We start from the raw sequence: 8,221 nt of genomic DNA on the forward strand, positions 1-8,221 counted from the left end.
GACGTGTGTTTATTTCAGTCTGGAAAGCCATCATACTGCTGGGATGCAAGGGGTCATTTCCTTCTGCATTTAGGCTGTTAGAGGCCTATTTTGTCTTTCCACACTAATGCAGCTTTTAATTGCCTATGAAATTGCACCACCCTGAGGGAACTTCATAGTAACATTCCAAATCGTGCTTTCCTTCTTTATGCTCAAGGATCAGAGGAAAAGCTACAGAAACTGGAATCATATATTTATGAAATTTACAGATTTACAGTAAATTTTACCAGAAATTTACATTAAAATGCAAACTGTATTAAGTGACAGCTAGGAAACTGGAGGTCTTCCATCTTTTCCAGCTCTGAAGTCATCTCACTTGCCAGAGTAAAGGAAATACACATTGAGTTCATGCTCATGTCACCTACAGTGCAGTATGATTGTGCTACACTGAAAAAAAAAAATAAGCAAGACTTTTCTAAAAATCAGGGTTTAATTATGGAGTTAATCTGGCTGTCATCTATTCCAACCCTTGCTCATAGCAGAGTCAGCTAGAAGCAGGTTGTTCAGGGCCTTGTCCAACTGGATTTTGAAAATCTCCAAAGATGGAGACTCCACAACCTCAACGGGCAACCTGTTCTAATGCTTGGCCATGTACACAGTAAAAACATTGTTTTGTTATATTTAGGTAGAATTTCCTGTTTTTTAATTTGTGCCCATTGCCTCTTGTCCTTTCACTTTACAGTACTAAGAAGAGACTAGCTTTGTCTTCTTTATATTCTCCAACCAAGTATTTATATACATTCATAAAATTACTCCACAAGCCTTCTTTTCTTGAGGCTAAATAGTCACAGTCCTCTCCTCAGATGTTTCAATCTCAATCATTTCAGTGGCTGTTCTCTGGATTCACTGAAATACGCCCATGTCCCATACTGGGAAACCCAGAACTGCATAAAACACTCCAGATGTGGTCAAGTACTGAGGAGAAGGGAAGAATCGTCTTCCTCAAACCTGCCAGAAACACTCCTTCGCATTGCAAGTTGCTTTGCAATGACGCTGGCCAGCTCCCTCCCTCACTTCTCAGGGATGCATCCCATCAGGTTCCATAGACTTAGAATCATAGAATATCTAAAGTTGAAAGGGATCCATAAGGATCATCAAGTCCAAATCCCTGCTCCCCGCAGCACTACCTAAAAACTAAACCATACAATTAAGAGCATCATCCAGATGCTCCTTGAACTCTGACAGGCTCGGTGCCATGAGTAGTTCCTTTGGGACCCTGTTTCAGTGACCGACCACCTTCTCAATGAAGAACCTTTTCCTAATTTTTAATCTGAATCTACCCTGGTGCAGCTTCATTGCATTTCCTTGTTGCTGGTCACCAGAGAGTAGATCAGCTCCTCCCCCTCCACAGCTTCCATTCAGGAAGTTGTAGACTGTGGTGAGGTCACCCCTCAGTCTTCTCTTCTCTAAGCTGAACAAACCAAGGTGACCTCAGCCAATTCCTCCTAAGTCTTGCCTTTGAGACCTTTCACCGTCTTGGTCACCCTCTTCTGGACACACTCCAATAGCTTTATGTTCTTCTTATATTGTGGTGCCCAAAACTGCACACAGGACTCAAGATGAGGCCATACCAGAACAGAGCAGAGCGAGAAAATCACCTCCCTTGACTGGCTGCCGATGCTGTGCCTGATGCACCCCAGGACACAGTTTGCCCTCCTGGCTGCCAGTACACACTGCTGGTTCATATTTGACTTGCCAGGGTCCCCCAGATCCCTTTCCACAATGCTGCTCCCTAGTTTCTCGTCCCTCAATTTGTATGAATAACCAGGATTACTGTGTCCCAGATGGAGAATCCAGCACTTGGTCTAGATAAATTTCATACAGTTGGTAATTGCCCAGCTTTCCAGTCTACCCAGATCTCTCTGCAGGGCCTCTTTACCCTCAAGGGAATCCACAGCTCCTCCTAGTTTAGTATCACTGACAAACTTACTTATTGTACAATTGATTCCCGTGTCCTAATAGTTTATAAAAACTATTGAAGAGCACTGTCTGTAAAATTGAGCCCTGGGAAATCCCAGGGCTGCCAGACTGATGTAACCCCATTTACCCAAAGTGTAATGGACTTGTCTAGCTGTGTGCTGGGTAGTTGATTCAGAAGGATATTGTGAGAATAGTATCAAAAGCTTGGTAAAATCCTAAAACACCACATTTACTGGCTTGGTCAACTAGATGGGTGACCTTTTCATGAAATGAAATTAAGTTAGTTAAGCAGGACTTTCCCCTTGTGAACCTGTACTCACTATAATCAATGAGTGCATCGTGTCTCGGAACAACCTTCTCCATAGTTTTATCAGGCATTGAAGTGAGACTGGCAGGCCTGTAATTACCAGGGTCTTCCTGCTTACCCTTTTTGAAATATTGCCAGCTTCCAGTTGACTGGGACCTCTCCAGACTCCCAAGACCATTGAAAAATAACGCAAAGGGGGCCTCCGATGACATTGGCCAGCTCCTTCAGTATCCTTGGACAAATCCCATCAGGCCCCATAGATTTATGTGCATACAGCTGGAACAGCCACTCTTGAACAAGTTCGGGGCAGCTGAGAGTTTTATCATGCCCTCAGTCATGGTCTTCCAACACAGGGCTCCTGGGGTCCCAGAGCCCATCATTGCTGTTAAAGACAGAGACAAAGAAGGCATTAAATGCCTCTGCTTTGTCTACGTCCTTATTTGCAAGGCAACCGACCCTGTCAACCAACAGACCAGTGTTATCTCTGATTCTGCTTTTGCTGTTAACATACTTTTAAAAGCCTTTTTTTGTTGTCCTTCGCAGCGCAGGCCAGCTTGAACTCTAGTCAAGCTTTGACTGCATGAATTTTCTCCCTGCAGTGCCAAACAGGATCTCTGTAGTCCTCCTGTGTCACCCTCTTCTTGCTTCCAGTGCCTGTACGCTTTTCTTTTGCCTAAATTCTGTAAGGAGAACCCTGCCCAGCCAAGGCGGCTGTCTGCCCTGCTTGCTCAACTTCCCTTACTTTGGAATTCCCTGCTCCTGTGCTCTTAAGAGAAGGCTCTTAAAAAGTGACCAGCCTTCACGGACCCCAATACTTTTAAAAGCAGATTCCCAGGGGTCCATACTAACTAGCTCCTTCAGCAGCCCAAAGTTTTACCGGTGCTTTTTCTCCTATCACCAGTGATTTGAAACTCAGCTACTTCATGGTCACTGTGATCAAGACAGCCACCGATCACCACTTCACCCATGAAACCCTCACTGCTCACAAACAGCAAAGCTAGGAGGGCACCTGTCCTAGTCATCTCCCTTAGTACCTGTACCAAGAAGTTATCTTCAATGTGCTTCAGCAATTTCCTGGAACTGTTTGTGTTCACTGCATGATACTAACCAGATGACATCTGGGGAAGTTAAAATCACCCAAAAGGACAAGGGCAGCTGATCTAGAAATATCTCTCAATTCCTTATTAAATAATTCATCATTGTTGGTGTCCTGGCTGGCTGGTCAATAGTAGACTCCCACAACAACATTTGCTTTAGTTTGCTTTCCCCTTCATCCTTACCCAGAGGTCACCAACCATGTCATCACCAACCATGAGCACTGCACAATCCAACCCCTCCCTTGCATACAGCACTACCCCTGCCTCGCCTGCCCTGCCTGTACCTCCTGCAGAGGCGACAAATGTCCATCACAACATGCCAGCCACAAGTCCCTACACCAGCCACCTGATCCAGTTCTACTGAGAAAAAGTGCTCACTGTGCCAGACGTTGCCTCTTGTCTCAGGGACTTGGGAATCCTGATGGCAGATCTTACCATTGAGGCATTGAGTATCTCAGCCTTTTCCCTGTTCTTTGTCACCAGGTCACCTGTTCCATTCAGTAACAGGTCCACTGCTTCCCTAATTGGTTTGGTTTTGGTTTGTTTGTTACTGATATACCTCTAGATGCCCATCTGATGCCCTCAAATCCCTCACTGCATTTAGTTTTTGGCTTTCCTCACCCTGTCTGTGCACACTCAAGACACTTGATTCTTCCCAGGTCACCTTTCCACACTGCCACTTCTTGTGTGCTTCCTCTGGATGTCTGAGTTCAGTCAGAAGTTCCTTATTCATCCATGAAGACATCTTGCCACTTTTGCATGACCTTCTGGATGCTGGGATGGACCATTCTTTAGCATAATGTGTAATAAATTACAAAACAAAAACAAAACAAAAAGCCCCAAACCAAAAAACAACAACAAAAATTCTTTCCTTCCATATAGCGTTATGCATTAAAAATGTTTTCTTTAAATCACAGGTAGCTCAGCATTGGCACATGAATAATTATAGCTGCTGCATAAAATGGCACTTTTTCCAATAAGGCAGTATTAGCTCAGCAATAAAGCATGAATTAACAGGTGGTTTTGTGTATACCAAGAGCTTACAAAGCAAGGAAACTTAAGATCTACATTGCTTATTTGCCCTGTCCCTCAGAAAACAGTATACACTCTTCCCAGTTGCAGCTCAGGACTTTCTACCTCTTGTGGCTTTAAAGGAGACCAAATTAGCTATCTAATATACAGTGACCTATTTCTTCCCCCTTAATACTGAACATAGAGTCTTTGTGCATACTCGTGTCTATCATGCTCTTCCAATCCCTTTCCCTCAGGGCTAAGCAAACCCATTTCTGAAATATTAAAAACCACAACATTCCCAGGGGAACATTCAAATCAGTTCTTCATGTTGATTTTTTTTTCCTATCACATTTTACAGCCGCGCTCTTCATATTTCTCAAACTGAAAAGAATTAGCATTTAATTTTTATTTTAGAAAAAACACCATTTTAGAATGTTTCCCTGTGAGGATGTGGAGCCAGTAGTACATTAGATGGACTTCTCTCTCAGTCTGTGCTATGGTACAATTCTAATTTTACTCAATATTCCACAGTTTGCTGAATCATAAACCAATCTTAAAAGCAAGACTGTCATTAAAAATCTTGATCTTCTCTACTAAGGGAAAAGTATACTGGATCAAATCCAACATTAATTATATACCGCCTTACCAATTCCCCCACAGTTATTCTGCAGTGGTAAATTGTGTATTTTTGTCCACAGGCTGTCCATCTGTGATGAAGCACTACATACATTCCATCCCAGAAACAGCTGAAGTGCACGGATAGCTAGAAGCTCTGTTAGTCAAATCTCTTCCACTCAGAGCTTTCAGTTTAATGAATAGTTATTATAAAGAGAACTGTATTGTCTTCCTGAATGCAGTTCTCATAAATAGTGTTGAATTCTGTTCAATGAAGGATTCTGTGCATCAAAGGAAAACTTTCAGAATTTCACCACTTTATGAGCAAGCTTGATAGAAACCTGTTTTTTACAAAGAAACAGAGCAGGTTTATATTCTGACATTGGAAATCAGACATATTTATCACCACAGCAGTTAAAGGCCAAGAAGAATGGAGATCTATTGCAATAACTAATATATGCACACAACAGAAGACAGTTCATTTCCAGAAATCAATTGCTTCATAGAGCAGACAATTTAGAGCAATATCAGTTTCCTCTGATTTGTTAACATAAAACTTAGCATTTTTGCTCTTTTTGTCACACTAGAGTGATTGATTAAGTACAGTAAATTTGATACCACACACTTGACATGGAAGAAATGCAAAGACAAGATGTATGCAATGTCACTGGTGGGGGGACATTTCAGGAAGCCCCAGGAGAAGCCAGCCAGTTATGTTTACAGGAGACAGCAATACTTTGCTATCCCCATGCTCCTTACAACACTACTCAGAAGAGGTGCTGTAGTTATGTCTCTCATTTCTGACAGTTCTGTGTCACTTCAGTAAGTCTGCTCTCATCACAAAGTGCCAAAAGACATGAAAATTTGACTACAGGTCCCCTGACTCTCCATCCAATACTCTGTGCCATTGGCAATACAAAAATATTGCCAAACATTCAGGAAGATAATCAGAATGAAAACTGAGCTTACAATTTTAAAGGACAAATTTAAAGCAGTAATATTTTTGTTCTCTCCATTTCTTGCATCCACTCCCTAGCTGCAGTGTACATGCACACACATGCACCATTTCACTTATGTAACCATTTTTCTCCCATTGATCTTCCCCCCCCCCACTCCCCAGTACTTCTATCTGTTGTCCTTATCCCATTGCTTTGGGTTATATTTCTTATACTAAAAATAAAAATCAAAATTATTTAAAAAATCAGTCTGGAGCTGTTATTAAGTCGCTCTCATATACATCCAGTTACTAGCTGATACAGCTTTGTCAGGGACACAGTATTCTCAAGAGCTGTGTTAAAACAAAATCTGTGATGAAAGTATTTGTGTCAGCCAGTCCTTTTATAGAAACAAGTCTTTTAAAAGTAATCCCCCTAGTTAATACATAGATAATAACACAGTGTATCCAATATCCAATCATCCTTTGAAAGCCTAATTTGCAGCCACTGTTCTCAGTTGGGATTACTTTCTTGGACAACTTTCACCAGCTCAAAGGTAGATAATGACTAGAAAAAAAATTACATATACTAGCTACTTGATCACCACCAGGTCTGTAACCAAACACATCACTTAATACAGTAAACTGCATTAGCATATTTCCACTCCAAATTACTTTTTAACAACAATCTAGATCTTTCATCTGTTTCACTTTATGACAACTTGAATGCAAGCAAAGCATGGGAACAGAAAGAGGGATGTGAGCAGGCTAAAGTCTTATGTTGCCTTATATTGTTCATGAAACTAGGACATGAGTCAGATACCACCTGTATTAGTTTATATATTACATTGATTTATTAGTCAAAGGGGAGAAAACCGTATCAGTTGAGAACCTGAGTAAAGAGAAGAAATATTTAAGGTTGTTCCTTTTGATATCAGTATGATTTCATTCCCTTTAACTTAAATTTGGCATTTATTGGCTGGAAGACTGAAACAGGAAATGGATCTAACTGCTCTTGGCTTCAGATAGGAAACAATGTTATTCCCCTACCTGCCTTCCTGATAAGGGCACTCTCAGCACACGGACTAAGCAGCTTCCCCAAATGCTAATACATTTATCCTTTCTTGTTCATCTTTTATTCCTCTTGCAAAAAAAAACCAAAAAAAACCAAACAAAAACCAAAAACCAACCAACCAACCCAACAAAAATGAACAAAAAACCCAAACAAACAAAAAATAAAACAAAAACCCACCCCAAAACAAACAAACAAACAAAAACCATAAAATACATTCTAAGGCAATAGGCATACAAAATATAAATACAAACATTAATGGCATTTCTAGTTAAAGTCAATAGCTGAGAAGAGCATAGCTTCAGACTCATTTCTAGCAGTGGAGTTGCAATCCCTTTTGCAAAAGAATCTAAAAGTAGTAGCAGTAAATTAATCTTCAAATGTCTGCAAATAAGTGTGCAAACATCCAGGACCAGCTGGTTTGCCATCCTTAACATGACAGCAGTATCAAACCCTTAACAGCTCAAAGCACACAAGGAAGAGAAACTCATTTTATGGTATTCCATGGAACTGATACTGTCATAATGGGTAGAATTTATTTTCTTTATCCTTTCCCCATACTTACACCGTCTCTTCATTACACTGCAATTTTTCTCTTGCTTATTGCAAATACTCTCCTATTTCTGTACATCCAAGTGGGCCCTTAAATATTAAAAAATCCACTCCAAAGAACTTGCAAGCTTCCAGTCTTTATGTTCCCTTTGGCTGTCTCTTGTCCAGGAATCAGGATGAAAACTGTGCAAACAATCCTAAGTGCATTCTTTACCACAGGAATGAAATGTGACCTCTTCAACTAAGTCCCCAGGTTAGGACAAACGTGGGACCAGAATCGCAGGACATGTTATATGGCGCAGTTATCTGTAGGAGTATGTGGAAGGAGAGTGTCTACTCCTTTAAGGGAATCTACTCAAGCACCTTTTCCAATGCAACAGGGATAATAAGAAAAAGAGGAAACACGAACAAGAAAGGGGATAAAAACCTGACTGATGTCATAAGGGAGGCTGTGATGAGAACCAAACCTGGTCAGTCACATCAGTTGATAAGGGCACGTGAGAGTGTGAAGTTTATTCCAGCAAGGTTATCTGACTGGGGACCTGGCAGTAAGAAAACTAAGGGAAAAAAGGGGAAAGCAGAAACAAAATACACTGAGACACAGACTTGTCAAAACAAACACAGAAACAATGAAAAAAAATAACCTCACATTCACACTAACTGATGGATTA

The sequence above is a fragment of the Manacus vitellinus genome, unplaced genomic scaffold (assembly GCF_001715985.3).
Source record: "Manacus vitellinus isolate BGI_N305 unplaced genomic scaffold, ASM171598v3 scaffold_83_pilon, whole genome shotgun sequence".
Taxonomy (NCBI): Eukaryota; Metazoa; Chordata; class Aves; order Passeriformes; family Pipridae; genus Manacus; species Manacus vitellinus.